This window comes from Bos grunniens, chromosome 3 (genome assembly GCF_055505025.1).
Source record: "Bos grunniens cultivar Pamir isolate PY7600 chromosome 3, Bosgru_T2T1.0, whole genome shotgun sequence".
Classification (NCBI taxonomy): Eukaryota; Metazoa; Chordata; class Mammalia; order Artiodactyla; family Bovidae; genus Bos; species Bos grunniens.
The window spans coordinates 82,412,460-82,438,106 of record NC_141167.1 but is presented as its reverse complement, the minus strand read 5'-3'; the positions used below and the strand labels follow the sequence as shown (position 1 = coordinate 82,438,106).

Below are 25,647 nucleotides of genomic sequence, written 5' to 3'. Positions count from 1 at the left end.
ATACAGTGTCTTACCTTAGTGTTATTTTTTGAATTCTGAACAACCATTTGGTCTTGATGTAACTTGACCATCTTATAGTAAAAAAAGGACTTCAGCCAATTCACTATCCCAAATGATATCCTCTTATGGCATTGGTATTCTCCTCCCAGTAGTACCTGAAAAGGAGAGGACAAGTATTTTAGATGCTATGTTAGAAGAGAAGAGACTCTTCTCATGAAAATTCTGATGTGTACAGTATTTGTGGAGTGACTGAGCATCAAGTAGATGTGGAAATCTTGAGATATTCACCTACAGCAACATGTGTCTGCATGTTATTTTATACACCACTAAAACAAGTCATGAAATGCTTGGTGGGCTTTTCAAAGATTTGAAGGCAACACATATCATGTATAGTACTTCTCTGACTCATTTCAAAGCTAGGGAAGCTATAGAAGGTTAGCGTTGAATCAGCCCAGAAAGCTTTCTGGATGATGTAAAGTGCCATTATACAACTGTACTGTTGATCCATTATAACCCCATTCATCTAGTGTTGCTTAAGTGTCTATTGCAAAGGTAAGTTTGGCTTAACTCTATGGCGAAGCTCATTAGAGTAGCATAAAATTTTTGTAGGATAAAATTCTCATGTACCCCAAGGATTGGAAGAAAAAATCTATTCTATCTTAATAGTTTTTTAAAAAATTGTTATTTTCTTGTTCCTGGACAATAATATAAGCTAAAGTGTATAACTGTGAAATATGAGATGATTATCCAAACTGAACTGCACATGGTGACTTTGGAGTTAATAAGCTTTACTAGCAATAAATTTAGACATTCCCAGCAGCATTTTATCTTAAGATTAGGGTAGCACATATGAGATTATTTCAAGCAGTCTAGACAGTTACAAGAAATTTGCATTAGTTAAGTTGATTCATACTCTCCACCTGCCTGTGCTGCCCTTCGTGTCTCGTCTCAAAACACATATGTGACTTTATCATTAATCTTTATGACCACTGGTCTAAGGAGAAAAATACCCAAGCCTAGTTTACAGATAATGCTATACTGTTTGTGTGTCCTGGTGAAAAGTGTATTACAACCACATTGAAATCCTGCTTTTGTGTAATTCTAAATTATGTGAAGAAAGTAAAACCTCAGAACTGGCACAATCGCATTTTCAATTTTTACCTCAAAAGAGAGAAGAAGGCCTGAGATGAAGTATCTATGAATAATGCTTTGATAAGATAATCAGACATTTAAAAGAAGTAAATGAATCAATTAAAAAGGAGTTCACAAAGGCATATATTAATGAATCTCCTAATTTATGACCAGAAAGTATAAATATTCATGTTTTTTTGGATGGTCAGCAAAAGCTCTCAAAGCAGAGAAAACTTGTAATAACACAAGATGATCTAGATTATTCATTTTGTGATGTGAGTTCAGCCTTCTTCTCCAGGTGGCAAAGAAAACAGACTCTGGTTGCAAGCCTGGAGACTGCAGAATCTCAATGGTATGGCCATCCTGTTAGTAAGACTGACTTGGTTATTGCCAGTGCTTACTCTCCAGTATCATCAATCTCATCACTGGTCATACATCTAGTAGAAGATGATCATATTGGAGTCTTTACCATTCTAAAGAGGGCAGAGACTTATTTGCACCAACATAGAGAGTTGTTTTTTTTTTTTTTTTTTTTGTATTTTTTTTTTTTAAGAAATAGAAGAAAACAATAGAATGGGAAAGACTAGAGATCTCTTCAAGAACATTAGAGATGACAAGGGAACATTTCATGCAAAGACGGGCTCAATAAAGGACAGAAATGGTATGGACCTACCAGAAGCAGAAGATATTAAGAAGAGGTGGCAAGAATACACTGAAGAACTATACAAAAAAGATCTTCACAACATAGATAATCACGATGGTGAGTTCACTCACCTAGAGCCAGACATCCTGGAGTGCAAAGTCAAGTGAGCCTTAGGAAGCATCACTACGAACAGAGGTGGTGGAGGTAATGGAATTCCAGTTGAGCTATTTCAAATCTTAAAAGATGAAGCTGTGAAAGTGGTACACTGAATACGCCAGCAAATTTGGAAAACTCAGCAGTGGCCACAGGACTGGAAAAGGTCAGTTTTCATTCCCATCTCAATAGGCCCATCACTTCATGGCAAATCGATGGGGAAACAGTGGAAACAGTGGCAGACTTTATTTTTTTGAGCTCCAAAATCATTGCAGAATGTGACTGCAGCCACAAAACTAAAAGATGCTTACTCCTTGGAAGGAAACTTATGACTAACCTGGACAACATATTAAAAAGCAGAGACAGAACTTCCTTATGACCCAGCAATCCCACTACTGGGCATACACACTGAGGAAACCAGAATTGAAAGAGACACGTGTACCCCAGTGTTCATTGCAGCACTGTTTATAATAGCCAGGACATGGAAGCAACCTAGATGTCCATCAGCAAATGAATGGATAAGAAAGCTGTGGTACATATACACAATGGAGTATTACTCAGCCACTAAAAAGAATACACTTGAATCAGTTCTAATGAGGTAGATGAAACTGGAGCCTATTATACAGAGTGAAATAAGCCAGAAAGAAAAACACTAATACAGTATACTAATGCATATATATGGAATTTAGAAAGATGGTGACAATAACCCTGTATGCGAGACAGCAAAAGAGACACAGAGGTATAGAACAGTTGTTTGGACTCTGTGGGAGAGGGAGAGGGTGGGTTGATTTGGGAGAATGGCATTGAAACATGTATAATATCATATATTGAATGAATTGCCAGTCCAGGTCTGATGCATGATACAGGATGCTTGGGGCTAGTGAACTGGGACGACCCAGAGGGATGGTACAGGGAGGGAGGGGGGTTCAGGATGAGGAACAAGTGTACAACCGTGGTGGATTCATGTTGATGTATGGCAAAACCAATACAATATTGTAAAGTAATTAACCTCCAATTTAAATAAATTTAAAAAAAAAGCAGAGACATTACTTTGCCAACAAAGTTCTGTCTAGTGAAGGCTATGGTTTTTGTAGTAGTCATGTATTGATATGAGAGCTGGACTATAAAGAAAGCTGAGTACTGAAGAATTGATGCTTTTGAACTGTGGTGTTGGAGAAGACTCTTGAGAGTCCCTTGGACTGCAAGGAGATCCAACCAGTCCATCCTAAAGGAGATCAGTCCTGAGTGTTCATTGGAAGGACTGATGTTGAAGCTGAAACTCCATTACTTTGGCCACTTGATGTGAAGAGCTGACTCATTTGAAAAGATCCTGATGCTGGGAAAGATTGAAGGTGGGAGGAGAAGGGGACAACAGAGGATGAGATGGTTGGATGGCATCACCAGCCCAATGGACATGGTTTTGGGTAAACTCTGGGAGTTGGTGTTGGACAGGGAGGCCTGGCGTGCTGCAATCCATGGGGTCGCAGAGTCAGACACAACTGAGTGACTAAACTGAACTGAACTGAGACAGGTGTTGAGGATTATACTGCCCCACTTACCCCTGCAGGATTTCTGTCCTTATATTTGCAAAATATCACATATACTCACTGACAGCCCACCAACACTGCTTCTGAGTGAAGAACTTACTTTACTATAATGAAAGAAAAAAAGGACAAATAATTGGTTTTATATATTAATATTTCATGGCCCTGATATTGGCAGACTATATTAAAATATTTTAATTTCTCTTAAATATGATTCAGAATGTTTGGTGTGGTCTATATAAACCTACATTATCTGGCTTTTGCCTTCTTTTTTACTTTTAGTTGTTTTTTTTTTTTTTTTTTCAATTTTTATTGGAGTGCAGTTCATTTCCAATGTTGTATTAGTTTCAGGTTACATACATCAGTTATATATATAACTGAATCGGTCAGTTATACATATGACTACAGTTATAGCCATTCTTTTATAGATTCTTTTCCCATATAGGCTATTACAGAGTATTGAGTAAAGTTCCCTGTGCTATACAATAGGTCATTATTAGTTATCTATTTTGTATATATTAGCGTGTATATGTCAATCCAAATCTCCCCATTTTTCCCTCTCCACCTCTTTCCCCCTTGGTAACCATACATTTGTTTTCTACATCTCTGATTCCATTTCTATTTTGTGAATAAGCTCCTTGTAAATAGGTTCGTTTATTACCATTGTTTTTAGATTTCACATATAAGCGATATCATATGACAATTGTCTTTCTCTGTCTGACTTACTTCACTAAATATGACAATCTTTGCTGCTGCTGCTGCTGCTTAGTCGCTTCAGTCGTGTCCAACTCTGTACGACTGGATAGACGGCAGCCCACCAGGCTTCCCCGTCCCTGGGATTCTCCAGGCAAGAACACTGGAGTGGGTTGCCATTTCCTTCTCCAATGCAGGAAAGTGAAAAGTGAAAGTGAAGACGCTCAGTCGCGTCCGACTCTTAGCGACCCCATGGACTGCAGCCCACCAGGCTCCTCCCTCCATGGGATTTTCCAGGCAAGAGTACTGGGGTGGGGTGCCATTGCCTTCTCCATGACAATCTCTAGGCCGATTTATATTGTTGTAAATGGCATTGTTTTATTATTTTTCATGGTTTCTGTCTTTCTCAAACCCTAACCTCCAAGTACTCTTTCCTCAATTCACAGTGATCCATCCAAACAGACTTTTTTTGTGCTTTTCCCGGTACCTACCTCATCCAACATCAAAACCCTTGTATGAGATGTTCCTGAGTCTGTAATTCTCTCTACTTTCATTCCTTAGATAGCTCAAATTTAATTGTTATTTAGATGTCAAATGAAATGATGTTATCACAAAGAAACCTCCCCTTACTTCATAGACTGCATTAGGGCTCTTTTTCCTTTCTGTACATTTTCCTCTTTCTTATCACAATATAATTAGTTGTTTAATAACTATTTCTTGTGTATCTCCCTTTGGAATTCAGCCTGTAAGTCATAGATCATTTTTTATGTATCTATTTCTAAATTCATATCATTCAACAATGTATTTATACATAATAAGTACTCAAAATATTTGTTGACTAAATGAACAAATGAGTAATTTATTTCATTGTAAGTTAATTTCTCATAACTGTAGTCTTACAGTGAATGAAAAAGAGGAAGGATGTTCTTCCTGTTACTTCCTCATTCTTTCATGATAGCATGGTGATGAGTTATGAGGAGAGGACTCTTATTCTAACATATCTTCCTAGTATACAGACTCATATCTGTGCCCCAATTCACTTCATCTAACACTTATTGATACACTAACAATAGTCTGCCCCATGGAGAGTGCCCTAAGCATTTCAAAAATATTGCATGTTCTGTTTTCTGTCTACATCATCAAATTATTTATGATCTCTTTGATTTTTATGAGAGCATTTTTAAATTATGGGCACATAGGACATTTGTAATAAGCAAATTATATGCTAGTAATGTGTTCCTGTCTACTGAAAAAAAATTAGTTGCCCAACCAAACCTGTTGCTCAGATTATGATGATACACTTGTCAAAACACAGTACAATTATGAATAGGAGGTTGATTTCATGTTTTAATTTTAATGGAGATTGGATATTTGAATTCTGTAGACATGTGTCTGAGTTTAATAACCATCAAATGCATGTTCAGATTGAATGACCGAGTCAATTATTTCTCCAAAAGTAGTCTTTAAGAGAATTTTAAATACATAAGAATAGTAATGGAGCAACTCATGAATACTATATGTTTCCAAAATTAATCGCAAGTCAACTTCATAGTTTATATTTGTGGGATCTTATTATATTATTTGGAGATATTGATTGAGTTACAAAGCAATGGAATGCTAATACCTTTTGGAAGAGGTAAAACAACTAAAGGTCATTAATAAGCTAGGTAGAAATTAGCCCAGTAATCTCATTAGATTTTTATTTTGAATTTGACCTTTCATTTTTCTGAAAGAGATCATTTTCTAAACTGTAGATTTCATAGTATGTGAACGCAATCTTAAAGTACTAAAATATAATAAAATTTTGTATTTTGTAATTTTAGAGTAATAAAATAATGGTTAATTTTTTTTTCTTTTATCTGCAGTATAAGTTGTTTATTACATGATGTTGGTATAGTTCCAGATTATTTGGGATATTTAAAATACTTTAAAGATGGTATAAAACAGTTAAACTAAGACATGTTTGCCTGCCTAGCCTCCCCACTAACACCATGTCACTTTGACCCAGATTTAATACCTAGGTGAGGAAGAGTCCCTGGAGAAGGGAATGGCAACCCACTCCAGTATTCTTGCCAGGAGAATTCCATAGACAGAGGAGCCTGGCAGGAATAGTCCACAGGGTCCTGGAGAGTTGGACACAACTGAGTGACTAAATCTTAATCTCTTAGCAGGTGGATAGTGACTGAACAACAACTACTAGATGTACATAGGGAAGAGATGGAAGAAATGGAAAGGAGTAGGGATAAATAATCATTATAATACAGCACTTTGCTGTTGTTTATTCACTAAATCATGTCTGACTCTTTTGCAACCCCATGGACTATATCCCACCAAGCTCCTCTGTCCATGGGATTTCCCAGGCAAGAATATTGGAATGGGCTGTCATTTCCTTCTCCAGGGGATCTTCTTGACCCAGGGATAGAACCCACATCCCTGGCATTAACAGACAGATTCTAATTTACTGTACCACCTGGGAAGCCCATAATATGGTACAGTCCAAGATTAAAGAAACATAAAGTAAACACGTGGCATCTGAGAGAAGATTGTACTTCAGGAGACATGCTAACTATATTTTGCTATTGTCTTGACAAGATCTACAGGAGTTTTAAAACCTATTCCATCAAGAAAGAACAAGAGATAGGATATTGCCTATAGAGCTAAGGAAAATGTTGGTGTTAAAAAAAAAGATATTTATGATTGATTATAAAAATATTTATTAAATGAGTTATGGTTTTAGAGAAGTTATTAAAAGGGCATTTTCCAGGAATAATTTTTAGAGAAGTTATTAAAAGGGCATTTTCCAGGAATAATTTTTAGCTAAGTAAACTAAAACATGAAAGTGATCATCTAACATGATATAGTATCAGTTCAGTTCAGTTGCTCAGTCATGTATGATTCTTTGCAAACCCATGAACCGCAGCACACCAGGCCTCCCTGTCCATCACAACTTCCGGAGCCCACCCAAACTCATGTCCATTGAGTCGGTGATGCCATTCAACCATCTCATCCTCTGTTGTCTCCTTCTCCTCCTGGTGTTTAAGTCCCTTGGACTGCAAGGAGATCCAACCCGTCCATTCAAAAGGAAATCACTCCTGACTATTCATTGGAAGGACTGATGCTGAAGCTGAAACTCCAGTACTTGGAGTTTGTCCACCTGATGTGAAGAACTGACTCATTTGAAAAGACCCTGATGCTAGGAAAGATTGAAGGTGGGAGGAGAAGGGAACGACAGAGGATTAGATGGTTGGATGGTATCACCAACTTGATGGACATGAGTTTGAGCAAGCTCCAGGAGTTCATGCTGGACAGGAATATCTGACTTGTTGTAGTCCATGGGGTCACAATAAGTTGGAATGACTAAACTCATAGTAGTTCAGATGAAAAATTTTCTAAGTATTCTAACATTGGATTATTTGAGAAAATGAAGATTCTAAACTTATTCATAAGGAGGGGCCCAGTGGAGTTTAGTCTGATTTGGAGGCCATAGTTATTTGCATAGGGAGTGATGAAAGAAGTAATTCTGAATAAATCCAAGATTCAAGTGACCAAACAGGTATAAATAGAGCTATTTTGGTAAACAGAGATATTTTGACCAAATGTAGAATAAAACAGTGAATATTTTGACTGGTTGGTGGTTTTGTTTATTTGGGGGCTAGAAGAGGAGGGCAATGGGGAAATAGACATGATAAATTTAGAGATGGATATGAATTTTAATGAATTTTGTAAAGATAAATACTTTCCCCAAACATATGGTTATTTGATAAAACATTCAGCTTTTATTTATTTATTCATTTTTGTAATTGAATCTTTTTCTTTATCCTTGTTTTTGAAGTGTCTCCCAGGTGAGAGGGCAAAGATTCATGGTTCATGTATAATTTATTTTCAGAAGTTGTAAGGAAGAACTATCACTTATAAGACAGTATTCTTAAAACTCACAAGGGAGCTACAGATGTATGTGTCTTAAGGAATATTCAGAAAATTAAAGTTTTATTTTTTGGTGCCATCATTTGTCAGTCCTGCCAGGAAGACACAACTATGGTTTTTATCCTTCAAATCAAGTCTTGTTTTAATAAGACTAAAATACAAACACAAGTGAGGAGGACTGCTGCTGCTGCTGCGTCACTTTAGTCATGTCCGACTCTGTGTGACCCCATAGATGGCAGCCCACCAGGCTCCTCTGTCCCTGGGATTCTCCAGGCAAGAACACTGGAGTGGGTTGCCATTGCCTTCTCCAATGCATGAAAGTGAAAAGTCAAAGTGAAGTCGCTCAGTCATGTCCCACTCTTAGCGACCCCGTGGACTGCAGCCCACCAGGCTCCTCTGCCCATGGGATTTTTCAGGCACGAGTACTGGAGTGGGGTGCCACTGCCTTCTCCGGTGAGGAGGACTAGATAACTGTAACTAGCTATTTTTGAAAAAGATTACTATAGCAAAATTTCTTCTAATATTAAGTATAATTTAGAGAGTATTCTTGCATTGTACCATCCATCATAGGCACTGAATTTTGAAAAATAAATAATTAAATACACATTTATTATCTTATGTAACTTCTTGTTCCATTGCGTTCATCTAGGAGAGTTGCTAAAAGGGCAAAGAATTTGTTTTTCAAATTCAAACACATTTTATGGTAGCAAAAAAACAAATGCACATTATAATGGAAGTCTTTACAAGTATTTTCTTTAATAATCTAAGATCAGTTCATTGAAAAATTAAAACACATTGGTAACTGTGTGTCTTACTAGAAGGAGAGCAAACATTTGCTAATCTCCTTTCATTTTGGTACACATTCTAAATTTTTCCACATTATCTCATTTAGTTATCACAGTGACTACTTAAGATAGAAATTATTGTTTCAATCATTCAAATGAGGAAACAAATTTTCACAGGTTTTATATGCGGTAGGTCCCTCAGCTAGTAAGTAGTAGGTAGAGTTTGAACTTGGATGATACTTATTTCTATGTCATGTCCAATACACAAATAGAAAATGGAAAAAAAAAAAAAAAGACTTTGAAAGGTAATTCCTCAAGGAAATATTTTAAAATTTTGCTTCTGTACTTATAAATATGTCATCCTTTCTCCTGTAATCTTTCAAGGTTCCATTCTTTATCTCTTATCCTGATTCGATCACTTCTGTTTATTCCAGGATTTTGTTCAAATATTTTTTTCTCTTCTCTCCTATACATGCAGTCCCTCCTTCTTCAGTGGATTCTGTGTTAACAGCTGGAAAATCTGTGTTAACAGCTGAAAAGCTTGCCAGTGTTTGAAGCTGACTTAAAACTAAAAATGTAACAAGTTTCTTGACCATAAACTTTTCTAACTATTTCCATACCTCCTTCCCTTTTCAATCAGTTTCTCTACAATATGGTAAAGAATCTGCCATCACTGTGGGACACCCGGGTTTGATCCCTGCCTCTGGAAGATCCCCTGGAGAAGGAAATGGCAACCCAGTCCAGTATTTTTGCTTGGAGAATCCCAAGGACAGAGGAGCCTGGCAGGCTACAGTCCACAGGGTCACAGAGTCAGATCTGACTAACAGTTTCAGCTTGTCTACAATATAAATGACCATCTCTGTGTTCACTTTTTCACTTTCATTATACCCTAAACATTTAAGAATTTGGTTTTTACTTGAAGCATTCAAATAAAACTAGTTTCTTTGTTGGTATTAAATATGCACTGAATTTTTCTACTGCTTTAACTTAACCAGTAAAAAGCACTTGACCCCGCTGACTAATTATTTCTTGAATTTTCTCTTTATCTTCTCCCCTACTGATACTCTACCTTAATTATTGTTCCTCTCTTTGATTGTTTGTTTTTGGCCTCTCTGTGTCATGTGGGATCTTAGTTTCCTAACCAGGGATCAAACCTGGATTCTCTGCAGTGGAAGTGTGGCGTCTTAACCACTTGATAGCTAGGGAAGTTCAACTCTCTGATTGTCATACTTTAAATATTTTCTTCTTCAGGCCATGTACATGTGTTGATATATTTCTTTTTCTTTCTGACTTACTTCATTCTGTATAACAGGCTTTCGATTCATCACTTCACTAGAACTGACTCAAATTCATTCCTTTTTATGGTTGAATAATATCCAGATGTTCAAGCTGGTTTTAGAAAAGGCAGAGGAACCAGAGATCAAATTGCCAACATCCACTGGATCATGGAAAAAGCAAGAGAGTTCCAGAAAAACATCTATTTCTGCTTTATTGACTATGCCAAAGCCTTTGACTGTGTGGATCACAATAAACTGTGGAAAATACTGAAAGAGATGCGCATACCAGACCACCTGACCTGCATCTTGAGAAACCTATATGCAGGTCAAGAAGCAACAGTTATAACTGGACATGAAACAACAGACTGGTTCCAAATAGGAAAAGGAGTACATCAAGGGTTTATATTGTCACCCTGCTTATTTAACTTATATGCAGAGTACATCATGAGAAACGCTGGGCTGGAAGAAGCACAAGCTGGAATCAAGATTGCCGGGAGAAATACAAATAACCTCAGATATGCAGACGACACCACCCTTATGGCAGAAAATGAAGAGGAACTAAAAAACCTCTTGATGAAAGTGAAAGAGGAGAGTGAAAAAGTTGGCTTAAAGCTCAACATTGAGAAAACTGAGATCATGGCATCTGGTCCCATCACTTCATGGGAAATAGATGGGGAAACAGTGTCAGACTTTATTTTCTTGGGCTCCAAAATCACTGCAGATGGTAATTGCAGCCATAAAATTAAAAGTAGCTTACTCCTTAGAAGGAAAGTTATGACCAACCTAGACAGCATATTAATAACCAGAGACATTACTTTGCCAACAAAGGTCCGTCTAGTCAAGGCTATGGTTTTTCCTGTGGTCATGTATGGATGTGAAAGTTGGACTGTGAAGAAGGCTGAGTGCTGAAAAATTGATACTTTTGAATTGTAGTATTGGAGAAGACTCTTGAGAGTCCCTTGGATTGCAAGGAGATCCAATCTGTCCATTCTAAAGGAGATCAGTTCTGGGTGTTCTTTGGAAGGACTGATGCTAAAGCTGAAACTCCAATACATAGGCCACCTCATGCGAAGAGTTGACTCATTGGAAAAGACTCTAATGCTGGGAGGGATTGGGGGCAGGAGGAGAAGGGGACAACACAGGATGAGATGGCTGGATGGTATCACCAACTTGATGGAAATGAGTTTGGGTGAACTCCGGGAGTTGGTGATGAACAGGGAGGCCTGGCGTGCTGCAATTCATGGGGTCACAAAGAGTCAGACAAGACTGAGTGACTGAACTGAACTGAACTAAATATTATATAAATGTACCACAATTCTTTATCCATTCATCTATGATGGACTTCTTGGTTGCTTTTGTGTCATAGCTAGTGTAAATAGTGTTGCAATGAACATTGGGGTACATGTGTCTTTTGAATTATGGTTTTCTCAGAGTATATGCCCAATAGTGGGATTGCTGGGTCATATGGTAGTTTTATTCATAGTTTTTTTTAAGGACTCTCCATTCCGTTCTGTATAGTGGTTATATCAATTTACATTCTTTCTAACAGTGTAAGAGTTGTTTGTAGATTTTTTATGATGGCTGTTCTGACTGCTGTGAGGTGATACTTCATTGTAGTATTTGCTTTTTTCTAATAATGAGTGATGTTGAGCATCTTTACATGTGTTTCTTCAGACCATATTTTAAGACATAGTGCTCATAATTCTTATTACAATTTTAAGCTTTAATAATTTTATAAGTATAAATAATATGAGTTGAAAAATATTTGAGAGTTTACTTAAATTTCTTTTACATTGAATTTATTGATTTTTAAATAATAAAATTTTAGGTTTTCTTTTTAGCTGCTTTGAATAGGTCAGATATTCATGGAAACAAAAAATATATAATTACAGATTTATTATTTGAAACTCACAAAACTAAATGTTTCACTCCCTGTGGTTAAAGATGGAAATGCTGACCAAATAGCTTTATGTGAGTTCCATTCTCATTTACCTATTAGACTCCTTGAAATTCTTCTGTTAGAAATTATCCAGGCATATAAAAATCAACATGCCCATATATTTCTTACTTGATTCTTCCTCATATCAATTCTCCTCAAATCTGTTTCCCTTATTTCAAAGGATAGAATCTATTTATCTAAGCTAGAGATCTTTTTCTCCTTCAACTGTTAATACACAATAAGCCACAAGTTCTGACTACTCTTCTCTTTACACAATTGTATATATCACCTCCTTTGCTGTCAGTAATACTGATGATGTAATTCAGAGACTCATAATAGATTGTCAGTATAATTCAGTAGGCTTTAAACTAGTCTTCCTATATTTTATAACTTCTAAATGTCATATTTTAAAATGTGGACAGCTTAGTATTAAATATGAATATAAACATATGCACACACACACACAGTTCATAGATTTTCAAGTTCAGGTAAAGCCCAGTTGGTCAGAATAGACCAGTGTTCCAACAGAACACTCCTATACAAGAATAGAAGATTTTTTAAAAAATCGTTGTTAACTTTATTTGTCACTCTTTATAGACATTGGTCCATTTTTACATAAAGTAGGGAGTATCTACTTACACTTAACTTTCTATAGAATGATTTTGTACCGTAAACCAGAGTAACTTACACAAGAGAGAAAATGACTGCAATCATGCCCCAGGATGCCCCCCAAATGTTTTTTGTGTATGTGATTACAAGTGTCTATAACTCCACAAAGCTAATTCCTTCTTATATCAATGTAGTATGTTCAGTATCCACACTTGACCATTCAGATCACCAAACTTTCAGAAGAGATTAAAATAATAGCTATTATCTCTCAATCAGATGCAATTCCAGATCTGAGTGACTGTGTAAGCACATTCATAGTTAATAGCTGCTCAAAGTTAAAAACCTTTTCCTGTTTCAGAGATATTTACATTAAGACATTTAGAAATGGTTCATAGTATATAACAGCCCAAATATCACTTTTAACCTGTCCTGTGTAAGGAAGTTAAACATTTCAAATTCAGCACATTTTGCCAAAATGAATAACACAAACTATTCTAAATGTTATTTATTACAGTGCCTATTTTAAATAGTAAATGGAATGAAACTATATTAAATGGTTATATCATCATATTTGAGCATATTATGGAATTTATATCACAAGGGTCACCTCACATCAATACTATATAATTCACTCTAAAAGAACAGGCACACACAAAAGAGAACAAAATTTGATTTTTTATAAATTTAAAGTGTACTATCTAGTTTAAAGAGAAGGCAATGGCACTCCAATCCACTACTCTTGCCTGCAAAATCCCATGGACGGAGGAGCCTGGTAGCCCATGGGGTCGCTAGAGTCAGACACAACTGAGCGACTTTACTTTCATGTTTCACTTTCATGCATTGGAGAAGGAAATGGCAACCCACTCCAGTGTTCTTGCCTGGAGAATCCCAGGGACGGCGGAACCTGGTGGGCTGCCGTCTATGGTGTCGCACAGAGTCGGACACGACTGAAGCAACTTAGCAGCAGCAATCTAGTTTAAACTACACTAAAAGATTTATTTTAATGAAACAGTCAATTCTAAACCTTCTTTTTTTCCAAGTTTGGCTTAAGGAAAGTTCAATCCATTCAAATCTTCTGGTTTGTCATCCTATAAATGATGCTATCATTTTCAGGATCCATGTTCCACATATTGTAACAGGTGACAATCAGAGTCAAGGCCAAACCGATCATTATCCAAAGTACCAGGCTGAAAACCACTGGATATTCAAAATTATATTTATAGGCAAGATTATAGGGAGTTAAGGGGTCCTTTACTTGTTTTGTCTCAAGGATAGTCTTTGTCTTCCTCATAAGGGATGTGTCAAATGATCTGACAGTCACCAACTCTACCACTGCGTTCCCACCATAGAGATTGTACATGACATCTGCATACTTTTGCAGAGCATCAGCAAGGATCTTAGAGGCATCTCTAAATTGTTCAGTCTTCCCCATAATATTTACCAATTTCTTCCAGACCTGGCAACTCCAGTGAGTATAAATCAGGAGAATGATCCTTGGCTAGATGCTTATGTCGGGACAACAAACTTGAAATATCATGCAGCACTTGCAGTTCAGAAAGAAAAAGGAGATCAACTTCATTGTTCATACTTAGAGAATTGAGGGGAAATGAAGTGAGAGCAGAGGTTTCTTGAAACAGTCGATTGTGGAGCTGTCTGAGCATTACTGAGATCTTTGAAAACCGAGTTTGCTTTCCCCACCATGTACACTCTTTCCTCACTGGGAGCCAACAGCAAAAACCACTGGAGTTTCTTCAAAAATAAAGAGTGAATGGAATTTGCCATGCTGTCAAGACTAAAAGGAACTGCATTCTCCAAAGGGTATGAAATGACACTGCCTGGGGGTAGAGCAAGCTTGTCCACTCCTTTCACCATCACCATAACAGTAGCCTGAAGATGGTGGCACAGGTTACCTACTGTAAGGCCCGGCCAAGAAAGGTCTTCTTTCACAGAGAAGCCCATGGACCATGCAGCCACGTCTGGGATTCGCTCTCCTGGAATAGGGCAATTTCCATTCTGGAAAACAACAGATACTGGTGATCTTAATATACTAAATTTGTTCCCTAAGACACCTGATACAGGTAAGCATAATACTGCTGGCTAAGAACTCTCTGTTTCCTGATACCTTTGACTCCACCCTTCAGGGCCAGGCTTGCAGGGTTACTCTCAGGATCCAGTGAGACACTCATGGACTGGGTTTAGAAGAGAGGCGGATCAGTTCCTTGTGCTGCCCTAATACTGTACAGTCCAAACAGCAGGGAAGATGCATGAGGCAGGACCCAGATGTCAACAATGGGAGCCTCACAAACTTATGGTTGAGGTGAAGGGCAGCCACAGCCAGATGGCAGGGTCACAAGGAGGTACATCACCAAAGTTTACAGAGCCAGACACAGCGAGATCATATAAACATAAGGGTCCATATAGAAATGACAGTCATCAAGTTCCGTTTGCTGCTTACGTCTGGAGTAGAGACAGCAGATGCCCTCAGGAAGCTGTCGATATTGGCAACACTTTATTTCACTCTATGCAGGAAACACAAAACAGACACAACTCCCTGTGCCCTCCAAGAGCTGCCGTGTGTATTTGTTGAATGAATGAACTCAGGATGACTGAAAAGCCCTCTGAGTACGTGTGTCTCAGCTCCCCACTCTCCTCCCAAGTAGGGGATTTTGGGAGCAAGTGGCAGTGAAATCAAACCCTGAGAGAAAGCATCTACTCCTAAGAAAACACAAGCAGGGAGGCCAGGACCAGCATGAAGGTAAGGGAGTCTGCCCAAGATATCCTAGTGCGGGTGGCTCCTTTTCATTGCTTTTCCGGGGATCTGCCAAGATGGTGACAATTTATCCCTGCTTTCTCTGAGGGAGGCTCATGCCACAGCTCAGCTTGTCCCTCTGTCCCACCAGCCTGATCCCTCTCCTGGCCATGCTTGGAATCACCTGGGGAGCTTTAAAAGCTGCTGATGCCTCTAGAATAGTAGATTTTTTAAAAAAATACATTTTTATGAAGGTGAGTTACATTGATCAAGTGTTCATTGTTCTCTGGAAGTCTTTTTTGATAGCAGCGCTAATGACACTTATTTTACTTGGAATGTGAACCTTACTCTCTTCAGTGAAGTCTATACTTCTTTAGGGAGGGCCCATTTTATATTTATTTTCTTATTCCTACAATCTTATATAATGTTTACTGTTATAACTGTTCAAAAATGAATGGGAGGATAAGTAAATGAACATAGACATTAATAACAAGGAACAAATAAATGACTATCAAAATATGTTTAGTAAATACTTTTCAATACCAGCACAGCCCCCAAAAGATAGTTTACATGATACTTTTCATTGATTTCTATATGGCACATTCTGTCAATACCATAATCATAAGTTGCTTTTGGTACTTTGTTGATTCATTAAGTAAAATATTTTATTCCCAGTGGATTTTTAAAAGAGTAAAAAGTGTTAACTGAGATAGAAGACATGTATTGTAGCTCCATTGGTAAAGAACCTGCCTGCAAGGCAGGAGACCTGGGTTCTATTCCTAGGTCGGGAAGATCCCCTGGAGAAGGAAATGGCAACTCACTCCAGTATTCTTGCCTGGAGGATCCCATGGACAGAGGAGCCTGGTGGGCTACAGTCCAGAGGGTTGCAAAGAGTCAGATACTACTTAGCGACTAAACCACCGCCACCACTTCTTATGTTAAGAAGCATGGGGCACTTTCAATACTAAGTAAAATATTTTATTCCCAGAGGATTTTTAAAAGAGCATAAAACTGTTAACTAAGATAGAAGATGTGGGTTTCTCATTAAGAAGAATTGGGCACTTTCAATATTTAAGTAAACATTTTTACAAAATTAGAGTTAAATCATTTGAGAAAGAAATTGGAACTTAATATGATATACATGGGGATTCCCTGGTAGCTTAGCTGGTAAAAAATCCCCCTGCAATGCAGGAGACCCAGGTTAGATTCCTGGGTCAGGAAGATCTTTTGGAGAAGGGATAGGCTACTCACTCCAGTATTCTTGGGCTTCCCTGGTGGTCAGCTGGTAAAGAATCCGCCTTAATGCAAAAGACCTGGATTGGATCTCTGGATTGGGAAGATCCCCCAGAAAAGGGAACTGGTTATCCTCTCCAGTATTCTGGCCTGGAGAATTCCATGGACTGTATAACCCAGGAGGTAGCAAAGAGTCCGACACAACTGAGAAACTTTCACTTTTCATCATGTACATGGTCCATAGAATCCACTTTGATGTTGTTCTGATTAGATTGCCTTGCTGTGGTCCTATTGCTGGGTGGTAGCTTATGGTTGCTATGTGATAGACTTTGGTTGCTGTGTGATAGAATTCCTAATGCTCAACTCTGTCAATCAGTCATACAACTGGAGATAAAGATAAATTCAGGACTCTATGTAGCTCTGTGACCTTCACTGGTAATGAATCCTGTAGCTTCATTAGTTGCATTCAAAGCTTTTTAAAATTAATTGCCTTTCTCTAATGAAGTTTTTCCTTGCTTGGAAAATCAGAACAATGGTAAATACTTCAACAAACTTAACAAAAATGTATTACAGGCTAGTTGTGACCTTGAAGAGGCTTTTTTCCCAATTGTAATGGCATGTATTATATAGAATGCATAGGAAGGGCTTTATTTTAATTAATATAATCATTCTTTATGTGTTAAAAACTTACTATATTGCAATCTTGTGTACTTCACTATGATACATTAAAATCTCTTCTAAAATCACTTATGCTCATATTCAGGATTTTACATTTTCATTTGTTTAGCTTATTTGGCCATGTGATTGTCATATTGCTCCAGGCACAGAAGCAACCACTCTGACACTAATGTTTTTTAAACTACATTACATTATACATATGCCTAACAGAAGTATGAATCAATGCCAGCATTGCAAAGGAAAAAAATTCATGAAATGTAGTGTTACATAGAAGAATAATTTACTCTGGAGGAAAACAGGGTTTTAATTTCCATAGTTTGAACTTCTATTTTTACCTGTGCACAAAAACAAGTTGAAATATTTATTCATTGGATCAATTGCATAGTGTGTGTATATAGATAAAGATAGTCATAATTTTTTCAGCCAGGGTTTGTGTCTTTGGGTATGGGCTATTCTATAGCTGCTAGATTATTATGTTTCATAATTATGTTGGGACATATTTTTCTCCTTAACTGCAGAAGGCATTTACTTTCATTATTCAGAGTGCATATACCTGGGTTGTTTTTATGAGAGTAAGATGAATTTTCAATGCACCATTCATAAACCAGAGTTACCAAGATGTCATTCCTTTAGAGCTACGAAATGAGGTAAACTTTAGGATGAATTTAAAAGTTCAGTGTATGAAAAAGTCTGTATCTTACTGGGTCATTATAATAATTAAATGAGAAATTGTCTCTGAAGCAATTAAAACAATGCTAACTCAGATAATCAGTGTATTATGAAGTTCAATAAAAATAAGTTATTTGTATAGTGAAATAATGTTGATAAAATATGTCCCACTTCTTAACCAAAAATATGTTTTATAAAAATATTCCATTAAGTCTGGATTAATTTGGGACTTTGTTGGTGGTACAGTGGATAAGGATCCACTTGCCAATGCAGGGAACATGGGTTCAGTCCCCGGGCCAGGAAGACGCCACATGCCACGGGGCAACTAAGCCCATGCACCACAACTCCTGAGCCTGTGCCCTAGAGCCCATGCCCTGCCACACGATAGTAACCCCCACTCACCGCAACTAGAGAAAGCCTGCACTCAGTGACAAAGACCCAACACGGCCAGAAATGAAATCTAGAGGAATTTGAAAGTCAGAATAAAAGCATACAATTACTGGACATTAATTTACAGATAAATTATCTAGTTAGATTTTCCCCCATATTGGTTCAAATATCCCATTATTTATAAATTCATATATTTTTCTTTAAATGGCTTGCCATTGAAAATATTTCTATATATCCATTTGCTGAAAAAATTTTATCAAATACCATCACTTTCAATTGCAGTCCCAATATTAAAACATTAGCACTTAAAAAGGGAAAGAAAACTACTAAACTTTCAGGGTATTTAAGCTACAGAGAATTTCAGGAATATTCAACTCTTCCTTCCCATTTCAGTATGAGGAAATTGAGGTAGAGTGGTATAGGTGGTATATGTAATATCTCTTGCTTATTCAAATTTTAGTACACTCTAATCAGTGTTATAAATAGATATGGACATTTTCAGAAGCAGACACTCTATTTTCAATAGATAGGAAGGAGGGAAAGAAGTGAGGGAAAGAAGTGAGGGAAGAGAAAAATAGGTCTAGAAGATGAGAGAAAGACAAATGGAATTACAAAGCCAATCACATAAGTCAAGGAGAGGAAGGAGCTATGTGCGTTATGGTCCCCAAATACATTTACCTAGGAATCTCAGAAAATCACAACATTCAGACTTAAATATGCATTTTAAAGCAGACTATGAGTTTTAAACAGTTACAAATAGTACCATATTCTTGCATGTGATGGATGCCTAGCAAAAACAAACCAGAAAGCAATCTTCTTCTGTTCTCTTTGTGAAAAAGACTTCTAGATAGTGGTGTTTGTTTCATTAGTCATAATCCATATCGATATTTTATTATTTATAACAATTGAGATGTTTTATTTTAATAATTGAGAGTGTATAAAATAAACCTCAGCAGAGCATTGGTATTTACACAATCCTTAAAACATTCAGTTCAGTCACTCAGTCGTGTCCAACTCTGCAAACCCATGGACTGCAGCACGCCAGGCCTCCCTGTCCATCACCAACACCGGGAGTCTACTCAAACTCATGTCCATAAGTCAGTGTTACCATTCAACCATCTCATCCTCTGTCGTCCCCTTCTCCTCCTGCCTTCAATCTTTCCCAGCATCAGAGGATCTTTTCTAATGAGTCAGTTCTTCGCATCAGGTGGCCTAATTATTGGAGTTTCAGCTTCAACATCAGTCCTTCCAAAGAATATTCAGGACTGATTTACTTTAGGATGGACTGGTTGAATCTCCTTGCAGTCCAAGGGACTCTCAAGAGTCTTCTCCAACACCAGTTCAAAAGCATCAGTTCTTCAGCACTCAGCTTTCTTTATGGTCCAACTCTCACATCCATACATGACAACTGGAAAAAACCATAGTTTTGACTAGACAGACCTTTGCTGGCAAAGAAATGTCTCTGGTTTTTAATATGCTATCTAGGTTTGTTATAGCTTTTCCTCCAAGGACCAAACATCTTTTAATTTTGTGGCTGTAGTCACCATCTGCAGTGATTTTGGAGCCCCCAAAAATAAGGTCTGTCACTGTTTCCATAGCTTCCCCATCTATTTGCCATGAAATGATGGGACCAGATGCCATGATCTTAGTTTTTTTAACGTTGAGTTTTAAGCCAGCTATTTCATGCTCCTCTTTCACTTTCATCAAAAGACTCTTTAGTTCTTCTTCACTTTCTGCCATAAGGGTGGTGTCACTGCATATCTGAGGTTATTGATATTTCTCCCGGAAATCTTGATTCCAGCTTGTGCTTCATCTGGCCCCACATTTCATATAATGTACTCTACATGTAAGTTATATAAGCAGGGTGACAATATACAGCCTTAACATACTCCTTTCCCAATTTGGAACCAGTCTGTTGTTCCATGTTTGGTTCTAACTGTTGCTTCTTTACCTGCATACAGATTTTTCAGGTGGCAGGTAATGTGGTATAGTATTCCCATTTCTTGAAGAATTTTCCACAGTTTGTTGTGACCCACACAGTCAAAGGCTTTGATATAGTCAATAAAGCAGAAATAGATGTTTTTTCTGGAATTCTCTTGCTTTTGTGATGAGCCAACCGATGTTGGCAATTTGATCTCTGGTTCCTTTGTTTTTTCTAAATCCAGCTTGAACATCTGGAAGTTCATGGTTCACGTACCTTTGAAGCCTGGCTTGGAGAATTTTTAGTATTACTTTGCTAGTGTGTGAAATGAGTGCAGTTGTGCAGTAGTTTGAATATTCTTTGGCATTAAAATGGTTAATTTTTTTGATGATAGGGATTTTCCTCAACAAAGGTATAGCAATCACTGTGCCTTCAATTTTGTTAGCCATGTTGTACCTTTCAAGACAGCCTTATTAGCATCATTGCCAAGCTTTCTAGAATTTGAATCCTGGTTCAGGTATGTGGAATTACTATATTCTCTCTTGTCATGTTTTGTGATGACTTTTGTCTTAAGCTCTTTTGGTGTATGCAAGAGAATGGAGTTAGAATGGTTGGCCAGAAATTCAGATTTCCTCTGTGAAGAATGATGAGATACTCATTTGTCCACTCTCCTCTCTTATTTTTTATTGAAGTTCAGTTGATTTACAGTATGATATTAATTTCACATGTATAGAAAAGTGACTTGGTGATACGTATAAATATATATATTCTTATTCATTTGAAAATTCTTTTTCATTAGAGTTTATTACAAGATATTAAATATAGTTCCTTCTGCTATACACTATATCTAGTCTTTTGTTTTATGCATGATAGAGGGCATCTGTTAAACCGATACTGCCAATTTACTCCTACTGTCCTCTTCCCCTTGGTAACCGGAAGTTTGTTTTCTGTTGTGAGTCTGTTTCTTTTTTGTAAATAAGTTCATTTGTACTGTGTTTTAGAATCAACATATAAGTGATATCATACATTATTTGTCTTTGTCTGACTTACTTCATTTAGTATGATAACTTCTAGGGCTATCCATGTTGCTTCAAATAGCATTATTTCATTCTTTTTATGACTGAGTAGTTCTTGCCTGAAGAATCCCGGGCTGCCGTCTATGGGGTCATACAGAATCGGACACGACTGAAGCGACTTAGCAGCAGCAGCAGCAGTATTCTATCGTGTGTGTGTGCGTGTATTAAATAATGTACTATATATACCACATCTTTTGATTTACACTTAATTTTGCTTCCATGTCTTGGCTATCGTAAATAGTATTGCTGTGAGCACTGGGGTACATGTATCCCATTTCAAATTGGGGCTTTCATATTTTTCAGATATATGCCTAGAAGTGGGATGAGTGGATTATACAGCAATTCTATTTTTAGGTTTTTAAGGACCTTTGATAGTATTTTCCAAAGTAGCAGCACCAATCTGCATTCCCACCAGCAGTGTAGGAGGGTTTCCTTTTCTCCTCATATTCTCTACCGTTTATTATTTATAGACTCTTTGATGGTGGCCATCTGACCACATTAGGTGATACCTGATTGTAGTTTTTATTTGCATTTGTCTAATAATTAGTGAAGAGTTGACTCATTGGAAAAGACTCTGATGCTGGGAGGGATTGGGGGCAGGAGGAGAAGGGGATGACAGAGGATGAGATGGCTGGATGGCATCACTGACTCGATGGACGTGAGTCTGAGTGAACTCTGGGAGTTGGTGATGGACAGGGAGGCCTGGCATGCTGCGATTCATGGGGTCGCAAAGAGTTGGACACGACTGAACGACTGAACTGAACTGAACTGAATAATTAGTGATGTTGACCATCTTATCATGTATCTGTTGACCATCTATATGTCTTTTGAAAAATGTCAATTTAGGTCTTCTGTGTCTTTTTTTTGGATTAGGTTTTTCCTTTCCTGTTATTAAATTGTATGACCTATTTGTTTATTTTTGAAATTAAAAGCCCTTTCAGTCACATCACTTGCAAATATTTTCTCCAGCTCATAGCTTTTTTCTTTTCAGTTTGTTTATAATGTTCTTTGGGCTTCCCTTGTGGCTCAGCTGGTAAAGAATCCACCTGTAATATGGGAGAACTGAGTTTGATTCCTGGGTTGAAAAGATCCCCTGAAGAAGGGAAAGGCTACCCACTCCAGTATTCTGGCTGGGAGAATTCCATCGACTGTATAGTCCATGGGGTCCACAAAGAGTTGGACACAAAGAGTCGGACTGAGCAACTTTCACTTCACTTCATTTCATGACGTTTTTTGCCCTGCAAAAGTTGTTAAGTCTGGCTGCTACTAAGTCACTTCAGTCATGTCTGACTCTGTGTGACCCCATAGACGGCAGCCCACGAGGCTCCCCCATCCCTGGGATTCTCCAGGCAAGAACACTGGATTGGTTTGCCATTTCCTTCTCCAATGCAGGAAAGTGAAAAGTGAGAGTGAAGTCGCTCAGTCGTGTCTGACTCTTAGTGACCCCATGGACTGCAGCCCACCAGGCTCCTCCGTCCATGGGATTTTCCAAGCAAGAGTACTGGAGTGGGTTGCCATCGCCTTCTCCATGTTAAGTCTGGCTAGGTCCCATTTATTTATGCTTTTATGTCTGTCATCTTGGTGACTGGACTAAGAAAACAATGCTACAGTGGCGTCATATCTTGTATTTAAGTCTTCAAGGTCTAATCCCCTCTTGACATGAGAGGTAAGAATGGGTAAAAAGACCATTGAAATTTTCCAGGAATCTGAGTTAAGGATTATGTATTATAGGTAATCCCTGAAACTATTGTATTTATAGTGCATGGCTCCACAGTCACAGAAGCTACATTAAGGAGTCCAAGTTCATACTGCTCACCACATGACAGGCCAATAAATTAAGGGACAAGTTGTTGGGGCAAGAAATAGTGACTTTATTCAGAAAGCCATAAGACCAAGAAGATGGTGAATTAGTGTCCCTAAGAACCGTCTTGCTGGGATCTGGGTACTAGTTTTTTTTTTTTTTTTTTTTAATTCTTTTTATGGAAAAAACAGGGGAGAAGTGAGGAGGAGGTAAACTAAAAAGGCCAAATTTTTTGCACGTATTTCCTGGTTTTGGAAAGACTGTATATGGTTTGTGTTCATTTCTTCTATTCTGCAGTTCAGTTAAGTTCACTCAGTTTTGTCCGACTGTTTGTGATCCCATGAACCACAGCACACCAGGCCTCCCTGTCCATCATCAACTCTCGGAGTCTACCTAAACCCATATCCATTAAGTTGGTGGTGCCATCCAACCATCTAATCCTCTGTCATCCCCTTCTCCTCCTGCCCTCAATCTTTCCCAGCATCAGGGTCTTTTCCAGTGAGTCAGCTCTTCACATCAGGTGACCAAAGTATTGGAGTTTCAGCTTCAACATCAGTCATTCCAATGAACACCCAGGACTGATCTCCTTTAGGATGGGCTGGTTGGATCTCCTTGCAGTCCAAGGGACTCTCAAGAGTCTTTTCCAACACCATAGTTCAAAAGCATTAATTTTTCTGTGCTCAGCTTTCTTTATAGTCCAGCACTCACATCCATACATGACCACTGGAAAAACCATAGCCTTGACTAGATGGATCTTTGTTGGCAAAGTAATGTCTCTGCTTTTTAATATGCTGTCTAGGTTGGTCATAACTTTCCTTCCAAGGAGTAAGCGTTTTTAATTTCATGGCTGCAATCACCATCTGCAGTGATTTTGGGGCCCAAAATAATAAAGTCAGCCACTGTTCCCGCTTTTTCCTCATCTATTTGCCATGAAGTGATGGGACTGGATGCCATGATCTTAGCTTTCTGAATATTGAGCTTTAAGCCAACTTTTTCACTCTCCCCCACTTTCATCAAGAGGCTATTTAGTTAGGCTGGATCAAAACATTTCTTGTGAGCTGAACAAAGGTATTGTTCAGGCATGGAAAGGAGGATCCCTGGAGAAGGACCACTGTGTATTCTTTAAACTATAGTCAATGTTCCTTTGGGCTAGTGATTAACTTGTAGCAAAAAACAGCAGAACACAAAAGTTAAAGAAACATCTAATATGGAGTCAGATTTATTCTTCCCTATTAGAGCTGTGCAATTTTCTGGCATATAAAACAGATTTTTTTGGTAGCATAAACATTTGTCAACTTTGGTACAATAACTCACATGCTTCATCTAGAGAACTCATCTATTCTGGGTCAAAGAACATTTAAGTAATGCAAGAAAGTACTTTCATTATTCTCCAGATCCTTCACTTCTCTTATCCTGTTGGGTGCTTCAGTTCTTTACATCAGTATAAACTTTGAGAGGAGACAAGATTTCTAGTTTTAATGAATCTAATTAGAAAATCTGAATCTTTGTATACTCAGTATTCCCCCCAAAGTTTTAAAGTATTATTTATGACATTGTTAAAAACAGCAAATTAAATTTGAAACTAAACACTTCATATGAGGCTAAAACAGTACAAGGGCTTCTCTGGTGGCTCAGATGATAAAGAATCCACCTGCAATGCAGGAGACCTGGGTTGAATCCCTGGGTTGGGAAGATCCCCTGAAGGAGGGAATGGCAACCCACTCCAGTATTCTTGCCTGTGGTCTCCTTAAAATGGCCACCTATTATTGTAGCCCCTTTTGAGGAATTTTGCTTGTATAATCATTTCTTTCTCAATGCTGCATAGATATTTAATCCAAAAATTCATATATCCAGTTGTATAATTTAAATTGTCAAAAGTAGATATTTAGTGAGATATCTACTGAGTTATCTAGTAAGATATCTTTATTAGAGAAACTATGGTAAGACTAAATATTGCAGTTGAACATGAACTTAATAACTGATCCTCTTCAGTTAAAAGCAATGTAGAAATAATCACCTCATATTTAAAATAGTAAATAAAAGAGGGCTTACAGTTTCTATACTATTGATAAAATTTACTCATCAATTTAAATAGAAAATTGTTGTTAGCATTTTATACTAAAATAACATTGGTCATGCATTTGACATGCACTAGATTATACGTATTGAAGGTTGAGGGCTCTTACTATGTTCAGTTAATTGAACACTCATATCAAGGTCTTTTCCATTTTTAGGCCTTTAGACCTGCTTTTCCTCTGGCAGAAATACTCTTCCACTTATCTCCACATATGCCTCCTTTTGAAGGTTAAGAATAGATTTACTAAATGTAATTTCAGACAATCTTACTTAGCTAAAGTATCTTCCTCTCTTCAGTCACTCTGTATTCACATTAGTGTTTATTGGACCTGCAATTAACTTACTTATTCAGTTGT

At 37.6% G+C, this 25,647-nt stretch overlaps 1 long non-coding RNA gene and 1 pseudogene across 8 annotated transcripts in view; one reads left to right on the top strand and one right to left on the bottom strand.

Annotated features, from left to right (window-relative positions):
* LOC147375928 (uncharacterized) overlaps window positions 1-25,647 on the top strand; it is a 381,799-nt gene that overhangs the window by 229,199 nt on the left and 126,953 nt on the right. For 4 of the 8 annotated variants that reach the window (XR_015161620.1, XR_015161617.1, XR_015161618.1 and 1 more), the window contains one exon: window positions 9,514-9,831. The exons of 2 other annotated variants lie outside the window; for them this stretch is intronic. This is a non-coding gene — a long non-coding RNA (uncharacterized LOC147375928). Of the gene's footprint in view, window positions 1-9,513; window positions 9,832-10,185; window positions 12,025-25,647 lie in introns of those variants that run through there. 2 more of the 8 variants (XR_015161621.1, XR_015161622.1) reach the window with 2 other exon arrangements.
* LOC147375929 (renin receptor pseudogene) lies at window positions 13,756-24,551 on the bottom strand (annotated as a pseudogene).